Source organism: Lissotriton vulgaris, chromosome 2_1, assembly GCF_964263255.1.
Source record: "Lissotriton vulgaris chromosome 2_1, aLisVul1.2, whole genome shotgun sequence".
Classification (NCBI taxonomy): Eukaryota; Metazoa; Chordata; class Amphibia; order Caudata; family Salamandridae; genus Lissotriton; species Lissotriton vulgaris.
Genome location: NC_141687.1, coordinates 67539919 through 67553968, shown reverse-complemented (window position 1 = coordinate 67553968; position 14050 = coordinate 67539919). Strand labels below are relative to the sequence as shown.

General features: G+C 44.8%; 1 protein-coding gene and 1 long non-coding RNA gene across 3 annotated transcripts in view; one reads left to right on the top strand and one right to left on the bottom strand.

The window, feature by feature from the left end:
- Window positions 1-7913, top strand: part of LOC147729590 (uncharacterized) — a 145829-nt gene extending 137916 nt beyond the window's left edge. The window contains exon 3 of the long non-coding RNA XR_015308333.1: window positions 7409-7913. This is a non-coding gene — a long non-coding RNA (uncharacterized LOC147729590). The remainder of the gene's footprint in view (window positions 1-7408) is intronic.
- The window catches only part of TNS1 (tensin 1), a 1287061-nt gene that overhangs the window by 746903 nt on the left and 526108 nt on the right, over window positions 1-14050 (bottom strand). The window lies entirely within an intron of this gene.

The following is a 14050-nucleotide window of genomic DNA, read 5'->3' as shown; positions in this document are numbered from 1 at the left end:
TGCAGAGAAGAGAAAGTACTGTCCCATGCGGCGAACCTCAGGGCTGCAGAGAGAGGCTGAAACTGTCCTATTGAGGGCACTGGTGGTGCGTACAGAAGTGATGGCACTGCCCTGTTCAGACCTCTCAGGGCTGCAGAGTAGAGAAAATACTGTCCCATGCGGCGAGCCTCAGGGCTGCAGAGAGAGGCTGATACTGTCCTGTTGAGGGCACTGGGGGTGCATACAGAAGTGATAGCGCTGCCCTGTTCAGAACTCTCAGGGCTGCAGAGAAGAAAGTACTGTCCCATGCAAAGTACCATAGTACTGTCAAGAGGGGCTTGTACTGTCCTATTGAGAGCACGGTGAGTGTGCACAGAAGGTACAGCACTGTCCTCTTCAGGCCGCTCAGTGCTGCAGAGTAGGGCATGCTCTGTCATATTAAGAAGAGTGCAGGGCAGCAGAACAGTGAAAGTACGGTCCTAATCACAGCATCTTGGGCCTGCAAGAAAGGGCCTGGAATCTCTGGTTAGTGGACCGGGGTCTGCAGAAAACCAAGGGGCGGCCTCAGTGTTGCAGAGAAATACTCAGCCTGGCCTACTAAGAGTACTGTAGAGTGCCAAGAAGCGAATGTAGTACCCCCTTCAAAGTACCTCAGGGTTATGAAGAAGTGGGTGTGGTATCTTATTACGCTGTGTGTCTGCACACAAGCCACTACACTGCCCTGTAAAGAGGATTTCATGGCTGCATTACAGTGACACAGTCATGCTGAGAGCACAGTGGGACTGGCCTAGAGGCTAGGAGCACAGTACTGCTGGGAAGTGCCGGCACTTTTGAGGAAGCTTAGTATACATGTTGTTATTAAGAAGTGCCAGCACTGTCCTGTTAAAAGATGTCACTGCTGCTGAGAAGTGCCAGCACTGCCCCGTTAAAAGATGTCACTGCTGCGATGTGCCAGTACTGGCCTGTTAAAACATGTCACTGCGGGGCGTGGCTTGCGCGCCATCTGCAGAGGACGTCTTTCCCGTGAGGTCCGCTACGGACTGATCCGCGGATTCCCGTGAGGACCCTTCCTGCCGTTTTTCGGATGGCTTTTTTGGTATACAGCAGTGTCGGAAGGTGGACAGTCTACAATGGAGCGCTTTTGCAGCCTCGACGATCGCAATTTCGCCGAAAATTTGCAACGGTAACTTTTCTCTGACATCTCATCACGAACGGCCGCCATTTTGTCTGCCGCCGACGTGAATGTCTCTCTTCGCACCTTCTTCAATCCCCCTCTCATTCCGGCATTGGCTTGTTCTGGACATACTATTATGGTGCCGCTCTTTTTGCTGACTGCTCAGAGTTTCTTTCTACTTTGTGCACTTTGCCTATTTCACTCTAATGCGCGACAGCTCCTCTGAGGTAAAATGGCCGCCATTTTGAGTCTCCTGACTGCGATGTTTTCTACTTCCACATAAGGGCTATGTGGTTACTGCCTCACCATCTCTTCATGACTCTTGCTCTCCTGGCTTCCCATGACCATCTGCCTCCTGCATTTTGTCATTACTCTGTTTATACAAGCCTTATTGTGTTCCGGCTTTTACTTCTCCAGCCTGCCACTTCATATTAGTGCTGTGAGATACCGCCTTGTCCATGTTCTGGTCTTGGTTGATGCCTCCTGCATGGAGCTGTGTGGCTTTTCGTTGTCTTCGCACTGACTAATAGTGCGTTACTTGGCGGTTCCTTTTTTCATCGCCTTATATTTGCCACATTGTGTGCCCCTATCACCATAGTGCATCTCCAGTCCGGTTCACAATCTACGATTTTATTGGACATACCTACTTCTGGTATCCTGAACCATGGCGAATGTCTCTACCTCGCCGAAGTTGTCGCAGACCGGAACCAAGCCTAAAAGGCCTAAAAATGACCCGCCCTCTCAATTAACTCTTCGACTAATCCTGTACTGGACTCCATCCTTGAAGAGGTGTGTGGTCTTCAACCTTTTATGTCTGCCACTAATGCTAAACTACAACAGATTGAGGAGCGCTGGGTGGTTATGGAAAATAAAGTTTTGAATTTAGAACAGCGAGTGAGCGATGTCCAAGACCTCTCAACTAAGATTCCATTATTGGAACAAGAGATCCACAAGCTCAAACTGCACACCGAGGATTTGGAAAATCACAATAGACGAAATAACCTGCGTGTTTATGGTGTTCCGGAAAATTTGGAAGGGGCTGACATGGTCTCTTTTATTCGAAAATTTCTCCAGGAACTTTTGGAACTCCAACCATCGTCATACCCTCTCAACATCCAACGAGCACACCGTCTTGGCCGCCTCAATTCCAATGCCTCCAAACCACGTGGCATCATCATGCTATTCTTGGAGTTCACTGAGTTAATGGCCGTACTGAAGGCTGCCAGGGCCAAACGTCGTCTCCAGTGGTCTGGTCATAACATTTTCATTTCCCAGGATCTATCTCCTGCTACAAATGCTCGGCGTAAAGAGTTCCTGAACCTCCGTCCCATGATGAGACAGCTCAACATTCAATATGGAATTCTACATCCCTGCTTCTGCAAGATCACACATAATGGTCGCACCAAGTCCTATGAGGATCCACAGAAACTTTGCGACTACCTGCTAAGTGTTTCTCCTTCCACTATGGAAAGTGCTAGCTAATGTTTTTACGTCTTTCTTTGTTCTCTCTTTTTACAACCATTATTCTATTCTTTCTAACTTCTCTTAATGTATCTTCCCTCTTTATCTTTGTCAGATATTTACCTCACATCCTTGTGTTTTTCCTTTTCCTAATGTCCGTCTCCTGTGTGCTCGTGGGTCATGTCCTCTCTCTGGTGTACCCTCGTCTCACATGTTTTGGTTACTCTCTTTTTCTCAGATCGAGCCTTCGTGCCTTGATCTGTTCCCTTTATCTCTTTCTGTCTCTACATATCTTTCTTACCTTTCTCTTTCTTCTCTTTCTCTTTGCTTTCTTCTTCCTAAGTGGTCTCTACTGTTTTCTCTGTTTGTTCGATTATTGGTTCCTCATTTTTTGACTCTTGTTGGCCTTCTTAAGATGAGCGTCTTACGAATCCACTGTTTACCTGTTATTTTTTGTCTTCCCTTTTCTAGTGATCTCCTTGCCATGTGTCGCCTCCATTTGTTGCCCATCCTCCCCTCCTCCCAACATGTGTAATTTTGTCTCTTGGAATGTTCGAGGTCTTGGTCATCCTGTCAAGCGTCAGAAGCTATTGTCACACTTAACCAAATTCCATTCACAGGTTGTTTTCCTTCAGGAAACGCATTGCTCAGACGTTGAATCGCTTAAGCTTAAGAGACATTGGGTGGGTCAGGTTGTGTTTTCTCCTGCCGTTAACAAAAAAGGAGGGGTTGCTATATTGTTTCATAAAGCTTTAAATGTTCAAATTATTTCCTCTCAAAATGATGATGAAGGTCGTTGAGCAATGGCAAAGGTTGTTATACACAACAAGAAGATGGTTTTATTGAATATATATGGCCCTGTTCCCCCAGATCCCAAATTTTGGAAAGACATCAAACTGCTCATTGCATCTATAGATTGCCCTGATTTTATAGTAGCTGGTGATTTTAACCAATGGTTAGACCCTTTTTCAGATCGGTTGTCTTCGAGTAAATTTCAGCCTGACAAATCTCATAAGAGTTTTCAATCTGCCATTGCCTCCCGTCCTTTATATGATTCGTGGAAACTGTGTAACCCTGATTTATTGGAATATACTTTCTTTTCTAATGTTCATCACACACGTTCAAGAATTGATTATATTATGATTAATAAGTCTCTTCTCCCCTCCATTCAAAAATCTGTTATTGGTTCTATTTTTATATACGACCATGCCCCTGTATATACTACCCTTGATCTTTCCCTCAGCCCCGCTAAATTTAGTCGTTGGAAATTTAGTTCTTTTCTTTTATCTGATGCCACTTTCATGAAAAAATGTACTGAGTTTTTCAATGAATACTTTTCCTTTAATAACCCCGCTGACACCTCCATTCCTAACACCTGGGATGCTTTTAAAGCTTCTTTTCGAGCTTTTACAATTTCCTATGTTTCTACAAAAAAGAAGCTCAATAAGCAGAAGTATGAGGATCAACTTAAACAGATTAAAACCCTCGAACACATATATTTCACCTCTAAATCCTCTTCTGCCCTTCAGGACTTGATTCTTGCCAAAACGGCACTTAATACAATTATCACTAATGAAGCCTGTCACACCCTCCTTAAAATAAAATCTAAATTTCATGGTGGCCAGAACAAAGCAGGGAAAATGTTGGCCAACTATTTAAAAATCAAGTCTGAACGTAAAGCTGTCGGCCCAATTTTTAATGATTCTCTCAATAGACTGGTTACCTCCGATGAAGACATTGCTGAAGTCTTTCACAACTATTACCAAGCCCTTTATACAGATGACACACACCCCTCTGATGCAAACTTAACAACATTTTTTGAAGGCCTTCCTTCCCCTCCTTCCCTCCCCGTTGATTTTTCTCACTTGGAACGTGAAATTACTCTCCAGGAAATCACCACGGCCATTCATTCTCTCAAAAAATCAAAAGCTCCTGGCCCTTATGGTCTCCCTGTTGAATTTTATTCCTCCTTCCATTCCTTTTTTGCCCCTAAACTCCTTCAGTTATTTAATTCTTTTATTTTGGAGGCTAAAGCCTCTGGGTCCTTTTTGGATGCCCTCATTGTAATTATCCCCAAACCTGATAAGGATCATTCCCAATGTAAAAATTACCACCCCATATCCTTAATTAATTATGATTGTAAAATTTTTGCTAAAATCCTCGCCTCTCGCCTTGACTCCATTATTCCTTCCTTAATCAACACAGACCAGGTGGGTTTTGTTAAGGGTAGACTCGCTGCCGACAATGCTCGTCTTTTTTCCAATGTTCTTGCTCACAGTAAAAATGTCAAAACCCCGTTGGCAGCCCTTTCTCTGGATGCTGAGAAAGCTTTCGATCGTATTAATTGGCAATATATGTTCCATACCCTTAATTGGTTTGGTTTTGGCCCAAATTTTATATCCTTGGTTAAGCTCCTTTATTCATCCCCTCGTGCCAGTATTTTTGTTAACAACCAATTTTCAAGATTCTTTTCTTTGACCAGAGGCACGAGGCAAGGTTGTCCCCTTTCCCCTTTATTATTTATTTTATGTCTTGAGCCCTTTCTACAGCGCATTCGTTCCAACCCTGATATTACTGGTATAAAATTTTCCTCTGTCAAAACTAAATTGTCAGCGTATGCTGATGATGTCCTCATTTACATGTCTAATCCCGAATCATCCCTCCCACCCTTTTTAAATGAAGTTAAGTTGTATTCTTCAATATCAGGTTATAAACTTAATTTGTCCAAAACGGAAGTTCTACCCCTTAACTCACTGTGTTTTCAATACATGTTTAATAATACTGATTTTGCATGGTGCCCATCTAAAATTAAGTACCTTGGTATATGGTTCTCCTCCTCTCTAAAAGATACCCTTAAATTAACCTTTGATTCGTTGACTAGTAAAATTCAATCCCTTCTGCAAATTTGGTCCCCCTTATTTCTATCCTGGTGGGGTAGACTGGACACCATCAAAATGATGATTACCCCACATGTGTTGTATACTGTTTCTATGCTCCCTTTCAAAATTCCCAAATCCTATTTTTCTCGTATTAATTCTGTATGTACAACATTTTTGTGGAATAATAAACATCCCCGCATTGGTTTACATAAGTTGATCCGACCTAAAAATGAAGGTGGTGTTCGGTTTCCTGATTTTGGCTCATACCACTCTGCCTTTTTGATCAAACAATCCTTCTCCTTGGCTTACAACTTCCTTGATACTCCTGTCCCTAAGTGGGTTCTTCTGGAACGCTCTCTTTTAAAAGATTTCTCATTTCAGCATATTACTTTTATGTCAAATTGTACCTTTATATCCAAATACCCCATTTTGAAGTATTCCCAATCTCTGTTGCAAAATGTCTTTTTCTCTACTCTCTCCCCTCTGCAATGTTTTTTATCCTCTATAGTTTGGTATAACAAATTTCTTAGATATAAAGGTAAATAGTTCTATTTTAAACACTGGAAAGAAAAGGATATACTGTTTGTACATCAATTTTTCCTTGATTCTTCTCTTATTTCTTTTCCAGTATTACAAAACATGTTTAATTTACCTCCTTCATTTCTCTCTGAATATTCTATTATAACATCTGCTATTCAATCTCACTTATCCTCATTACCTTCTTCCTCCGAATCTTTTTCTTCCTTCACTCCTGTCACTCCACTTTATCCTCTTTTTTCTACTCAACTCCCTAAAGCTGCTCTTGTATATTCACTTTTACTGTCCAATTCTTCTGTTTGCTCTAAATCCAAAGTAGAGACTGCTTGGGAGACCGATCTTGATGTCTCCCTTGACATTGCAATGTGGGATCGTTTATGGTCCAGGATTTTCAAAGTCTCCGTTGCTGCACGCATTACTCAATCCTTACTTTTTTTATATCATAGAGTTGTTATTACCCCGGTTACTATTCATAAATTCTCTCCAACCTCTTCTCCTTTATGTTGGTCTTGTTCCAAAGTTACAGGTACTCTACAACACCAACTGTACGAATGTTCCCCTGTTTTATCTTTTTGGACTGATGTTTGGACTATATGTATGAAAATATTATCTCTTTCCTCCCAATTATCTTTTTTACGAATATTTTTAGGTTCTTTATCTGAAGACATTAATATTGTTACACCCTCTTCTGCTAAATTGTTAGACCTATTTATTGCTCTTGCATTTAAAGTTATCTTATCGTGTTGGAAAGACAATTCAAAACTCTCGGTCCACACATGGTGGAATTATATTTGTGATGAACACAGAATTTCTATTGCTTCCTCCACCTCTGTTTCTCTGAAAATTAAATCCGATCTGTTATGGCTTCCCTTCACCTCCTTTCTCTCCTCTAATCCTTCTCCCTTACCGCGTGCTCCTCACTCCTCATGATCTCTCTGGTTACCTACCCTTTCTCCTCTTTCTCCCCTCTACTCTTTCCTTCTCTTCTGCTTTCCTCTTTATCTCTCTTTCCTTCTTTTCTTTCTCTATTTCTTTCTACCCTTCTTTTCCATATATAAATTCCTCTGGATTAATGTCATTTATTAATATATTCATATGTACTTTTTCTAATTTTTCATGACATGCTTTTTGTATTACTTTTCAATGCTTAATAAAAAAATTCTTAAACAAAAAAAAAACATGTCACTGCTGCTGAGAAGTGCCAGTACTGCCCCATTGAAAAAGGGTCACTGCTGCTGAGAAGTGCCAGTACTGCCCCATTGAAAAAGAATCACTGCTGCTGAGATAGTGCCAGTACTGCCCCAATGAAAAGGGGTCACTGCTGCTGAGTGCCAGTTCTGCCCCGTTGAAAGAGGTCACTGCTATTGAGAAGTGCCAGTGCTGCCCCTGTTAAAAAGGGTTCCAAAGACAACCGGTAACCAAAGACCCTTTTATGTTGCCCGGCAGTATCGCCTCTATGACCCACCAATATTAATCAATGAAGAAGCAGGCGCTGGAGACTGGAAGGCGGGAAACGAGGATTTTATTCTCTCCGGAGGAGAACACATCAATTCAGACAGCAAGTATCATCACGAGGTGCTCTAACCACATCTCTGAGGCCTGGCCTCTTATACTAGGGTTTACGACCTTTATTGCACATAACACATTCTCGCAATACTTTAGAACTTGAAAGAACATCCTCGGAATCTCCCCTTCAGACCCGTTCCCACACACATTTACAGTTGGATTCCCCACCCTGGTCACAACAGGTGATGGTCGTCGCACAGCAGGGCATTCCGCCGATTCACGGAATGCATGGGGTTGATCGGATCTCATGGGGTGGGGGCTTTGATCGGTTCGGGGGTCTTTTGATGGAGAGGGGAAGCTTCCTACTGTACGGGGTAATAAACAGTATCCGCAGAGCCAGGTGGCGGCCTGGGAACAGGGAAGACAAACGGGGGCACAGGAAAAAAGGGGTTTGTATCAGAAGGATCTGAGGCCATGAAAGGAATGAGGGGAGGTGTCGCGCTGGGAACAGGATGGGATTCCGTGGTGAAGCTGCGCTGAAGAGGGGTTTATGACCCGAGGCATGAGAGAGCGGGGGTTGTCAGCGTGCGGGGGAATGCTTGCGAGGTTAAGAGAGAGAGAGACGCGCTGGCTATTAGTGAGGGGCAGGGAGGCCATGGTGCTCAAAATGGCTGTCGCTTACGCGCACGAATGGGCCTGGAAAGGGGCAAGATGGCGCCGATAATGTTCACTAAGTTTGTATTTATTTTTCACAGTCCTCCCTTTAACATTTCCAAGACATCTTGCTGGCCTATTTCCTATCTACCCCTATATGCAGTGATCATAAGTAAGGGAGAGGGGACTTAGGTGAAAGAACTGTACGTAAACATCACATTATAAACATCATATTGAAAAATCTCATCAGTTAGTAGGCGGGTTCATCGTTAAGTTGATTGCAGGAAAAGTCATCGTAATGCAATATCAGACTAGAATTACGTAGCGAGGGCGTTGGGTACAGATCATAGAATAAGAACTGGTAAGTTATCATATGAGTAAGTCCTTTTTGTATACGGCGAGTGCGTAGTCAGTCCAATGGTGCTTGGGAGAGAAAGGAGAGACAGTAAAAATATCAGAGTTCTCGTTGTCTTTTGTCATCTTCTGTTGGCACTGTTAAGCACCTGGATTACAATTCGGTCCGTCAACAGGAATGTTCATGTGGATTGAGTCGTTGGAGGTCTGCGGGCAGGGGTACATTTTGTCTTGTTTCGCCAGGCCTCATAGGAGCAATGCGTTACGGTTTTGGGGCAGGTGCATCTTCTTCCGTAATGCAGAGCATAGATTTTGCAATGGAAAGTGCAATTTGTTCCAGAACTGTGAGATCTGTTCGTTCCTTGAGTCTCTGTGGTGGGCACTTCCTGTTGCTTCCATCATCTTCAGGGTGCTTGGTAGCGGGCAGAACCACAGACTTTGTTTATCTTTTCTTCGGGGGTGACCCTTGGTGGAGTTCTAGGTCACCGTTCTGGGATTTAATATAGTTCGTGGTCTACTTAGTCGGAGCTCCCCCCCTTTCTGACGCAGGGAGTACTCTTCTCTGGGTAGCTCAGTAGGTTTTGGAGGAATTTGGGAGTTCGGATGGAAAGGTGCGGGTGTGAACAGTCCTTATGGTAGGTCGGAGGAGGAGGGGATGGAGCAAGGCCAAGTCGGGGACAGATCAGGGGGAGGCGGAGAGTTTGCGACAGGCGAGTCCGTAACCATGTTCAGAGAGCGGGGACTCTTGGCACACGTTGATCATAGAGCAGGGGCTTCAGGTCAGCCCTTCCCTTAGCTTTGTTTGAAACAGTGCCTCGTCCGGCGTCTCCTTACTGCTGTGGCCTCGCCTCGGCCTCCGTCGCTGATGTTCCACAATCCGCAGTCAGGCCGCGTGCTCCCACATCCGGTCTCTTTCTCCTCCGACAGTGATACCCTTAAATGAGTTTTGAAAAGACAGTCTTTAGAGATTTTGCAGAAAAAGGTAATTACATAAGTCTATTTCTCTCCCAACACCAAGCAACTGGGGTAAGCACTCGCTACATTGGAGATTCTTGCGGCTAACGTATAAACAATTGATGATGGGTTTGCTGGATTCCTTACAATTTCCTTTCGCTGGCTAATTCTTTGGCGCTTTGATGATTATTTCGTTCATTTGTCATATGTCTAGTATAGTAGATGTCAGTTCTTCTGGCAGAGACCCATTTCCCTAGTACAAGTCTTGAAAGGCTAGGCTGGTCTTCAGGGCCTTGTATTTTACAAAAAGTGCAACGTGCTATTCACCATAGTCTGATAGGCATCCTTCTGAGGGATGAACATAGGCTAAACAAGTCTGCATTACATAAAAGCATCTTATTTTCAACCATGCTTACTGCAACAAGTTCTTTCGTTTTTCAATCTAATTTTCAACTTTGCACATATCCTTCTAACTTTCTATATAAATCCTCGCAACCTGGTTACTACAAAAACTCGGGAGGGGTGGTTTGCAATAATTATTAAACTTATCCTCGGGGAAGGAGGGATCTTATGGATACCAAACTGGGGGCATTTTGGGTAGATGGGGGTGTCTCGATCATTTCTTACAGCTTGGGGTACGGAGACAATTTTCAATGGGGATGGTCGCATTACCACAGACACATTTTTATCATAGGAGCCACTGACAAATAGTTCCCTGAGAGTGGGTCAAATTTAGGGAACCTTAGTCGTCTTACCTGTCCCTTTCCTATCGGCCAATTTAAATTTCATCCATATTTTAGTAGAAAAGGAGAGGTAGTAACGTGGTACCAATACAATTTTATTTAGGACAAATTTGCGCAAATACTTGTGGTATTTGGGGCCAATCAGGAGGTGCACCAGGTTCGCCAATTAGGTGCCAGTTGCTAGGAAGAGGGAAAGTGTGGAGGGGTGGAAGAGTGAGTGAGAGAGAGAGAGAGAGAGAGAGAGAGAGAGAGAGAGAGAGAGAGAGAGAGAGAGTAAGAGAGAGAGAGAGAGAGACAATAGGCCGAACAGTACACGTGTGACATAGAGAATGACCGTGTATTGTTTGGGCTATTCAGTGCGTTACCCAACGTTAGACGTTTCGGGTCTGTGTTAGGAGGTAGGAAGCATGCAGTTTTGGGACAGAAAAGCGTTAGATTTGGTAAAAAGGTCGTGAGAGCGTCCTTGTTGTGCCATTTTGTAGCGCTAGTCCGTCTTCATGCATCGGGCGTGACGTGGTTCCAGATCCCTTATGATACTCTAATCGGGATTCTAATGTAACCTGCAGAGGAAAAAGGGGGGAGAAATAGGGGAGGTAGGGGGACAACATTCGAACATATCAAATGTAAGGGCACGAAAATCCTTTACTTACCACATACTCGTACTTGTCTCTTCGGGATATAATCCCTTAGGGTTCTGGTTTCTTAAAGTCATGGGGGCAGGCAATGTGATAGGTGGTTCATGGGGAGGTTCGAGGATGGCATTAAGGATCGTGTGTAGTGAAAAACGCTAAAAAGAGGAACCGGAGGTGCCTAGCGCGAGGTACCCGGTTTCGTAGATGTATCCGGTCATCGGGGTCCCTAAATCATTCCCAAAGCTGTGATGTTCTTAAGGCATACCAGTTCTTCGTTCAACTGTACCTTAGTACCTTCGACCACCATATCCTTATAACAATTTATCAATCACACCATTTTACTTTACCCACTCTCTGAAGTCGAGGTCCTTCTTCATACGTCAGTTCCTGAGCTTAGTCGCATATCTTGGAGGCAGCGTATCATACCTTCGATTTGACCATCAACCCAGGGCCGAGCAACCATTTCTCGGATAACCTTAAAAAGAGAGCAGAACAGTTGCGCACAGAAAAACCCTCCCACCGATACCCGTATTTACAAAAGTACGCGATGCCTATCCATAGCTTTTAAGACTTTTATTTGTAGAATTATTCAGTACGTAAAATGTGAGAGCGCAATTCATATTTTGGCCTGACATGTCGTCAATGGAAGCACATACAGTAGGGGGGTTATTTTGTAGTACAAGAACATGTAAAAAGGTCTAATTAATTATTTGTAAGTAACCAAAAACATTTCATTGCGTGACGAAGGAATCAGGGGCATTTCAGTTCATAGATGGAAACACAGTCAAGCTCATCGTAATCACATTTCCTAAATGCAAAACCGCGGGCGTGCATCATGAGCGACGTTATGTATCAGTTACAACAAATATCAAAAATAAATTGTTCATTGAAATCAACATTTTTACGGAACCCTTCTTAAATGTTCGCCAAGTGAACCCTCCTCCCTTTAACATCGAGTGCGCAATGGTTCGTATATATATATATATATATATCTTAGTACATCCAGTTTCATTAGCTAAGGAATACCACGAGGCATCCGTTAGTTTCCATTGATACCAGCGCCATTTTGGGCGAGGCCGGTTTAGTCCGGAAGTAGCATCAGGGGCAAAATATCCCCGCCAATTGGCGGTTGGACCAGAGTCCCCTTCGGTAGTCCAAAAGAAAACTGTGCTAACAAAGGGGGCTGGTGGTGTGGACCGTCAATCAAGAGAGGGAGGGGGTAAAGTCTCTCTTACCAGGTTGTGTTGATGTTCAGCCGGAACTTGCTCGAGTTCGTTAGCCCATAATGTTCCTGGGTGGTTCAGACGGAAGCTGATGCAGACACGAGAGCACCGCCATCTTGTTGCTGTGCCGTGGTTATTTCATTTGAGATCAATGCAACTGTTCCTCACCGAAAGTCTAAAGGGGCCGAGGGCTCTTGGGACTTTGGTAGAATCTTCAAAGTCGAGGGGATGTTTGTCGATGGTGGGGGCTTGCGCCCAGGTGGGCAAGCGCCCGAGTTGCAATTTCGGACAAAGTTACTCCAGCGGCCTAGACCCGCCTTTCGAGGGCCCAGACGCCATTTTGAGGCCCTGCAGCAACCTTTGCCGTATCCATCAGGAGTGGAGGAAAACTTCTTGTGATGGCGAAAAACAGAGCATCATGCGGTTGGAGCAGGACATTTTGGTTCGGGGCGCCAGGGTGCAGCGGTGGAGCCTTCGTCTGGGGAGGTAAGGGAGGCTCGTCTGTGCCGTCTCCCTCTCCTGGCGCATCCTACACCGTCCCTTGGAATCAGGGGCGCACATGATGACCACCCTACACCCCTGATTCCGACTCTTGGGGGACCACTGTACATCCGGTGCTCCGTAAATATGCCCATCGGACATTGTGTGTCCTGTACCACGCAAGTATACCAGCCGGGTCTTGTATATCCTGTACTGAGAAAATATACGAGTCGGGCATTGTGTGTCCTGTGTTGCGGAAATATGGCCGTCGCCCGGCTGGAGGACATCGGTGTCGGGCCAGGGCAGGGAAGCCTCCTACCTGTGGAGGTGGAAGAGGCTCGTCCGCGTCGCCTCTTCCTCCCTGCCCACCCTGCATCCGTTCGATGGAGGAATTCGTGATGGCCGGACCAGGAGATACAAGGGAGGGGGTCACCTTCATCCGCCCCCTCCCTACTCGCGGTCCGGGGGACGCCATCCCTGGAAGGGCAATATGGGAAGACCATTTCATTGCCCGCTGTGTGGGGTCTCCAGTACCTTCTCGCCAGCAATCTCTTTTTGGGCTCATGGTTGCTGGCAGGCCCCGCCCCACACGTGCTATGTGTTTCGGATGGGCGGGACCATCGAACTGTTACATTTCGAGGACTTCCGGAGTGAGCATAACATGTTTTGTATTTTTCCTATTAGTCAAGTTTGCTTTTTAGAGAGTTCTACTAGTTATTCTATTTACTGTTGGTTGTGTGTTTTACCGTAATTAAATCCTAAGTTATATAATAGACGCTTGGCTTTCTTGAATCTTTTCTCTAACGGGGGGGTTGTTTACACTGACCTGCAGTTGTGTTTGTTTTTCAGAGTGGGGGAGCAACAGAGAGCAATCAGTCCCAGAACTCTAACATGTCGTTAAAATTGGTCTGACGAAATCTGTGCCACCGAGCATAATCGAACGGGGTGGTCCTGTCTGTTCTGTCTGCACTAGTCTGATTGGTTTTTATCTCACGTCTTTTTCCTTTCTGTCGGTCCGTCCTTTCTGTCAACCCTCCATTCTTACCTATGCTTTGCAGAGTCGGGCATTGGGCTTTCCAGTGTCCAAGACATTTACAGAAAGCACATTGGTTTTGTTTTAAATCTGTCCGTCCTGTGCGTAATGTCGGGGGATTACCTTCGGGTCGTTGTGTTCCGGGGTTGGCTTGTCGGCACATCCCTTTACACCATTCGCTTTTCATGTCTACTCCTCGGGGCTGTGCCATCGCTGGTCCTTCCCTTTGCCTACTAGACGTTTGGAGGGTTATCCGTCGTGTCCCTTCACCTTTTCTAAATTCGTCGCCTTCCCTTCGTTGCGTGGCTTCTTTGCGCCACATACCGAGACTATCGAGCATAATAGGTGTTGTTTCATTCCTACGAAGGGCTATTTCTACTGTTTCTATTTTGTCGAGATCAAAGGATCCTCTCAGTGGCCACTGTCTTTCTCGATCCCTTT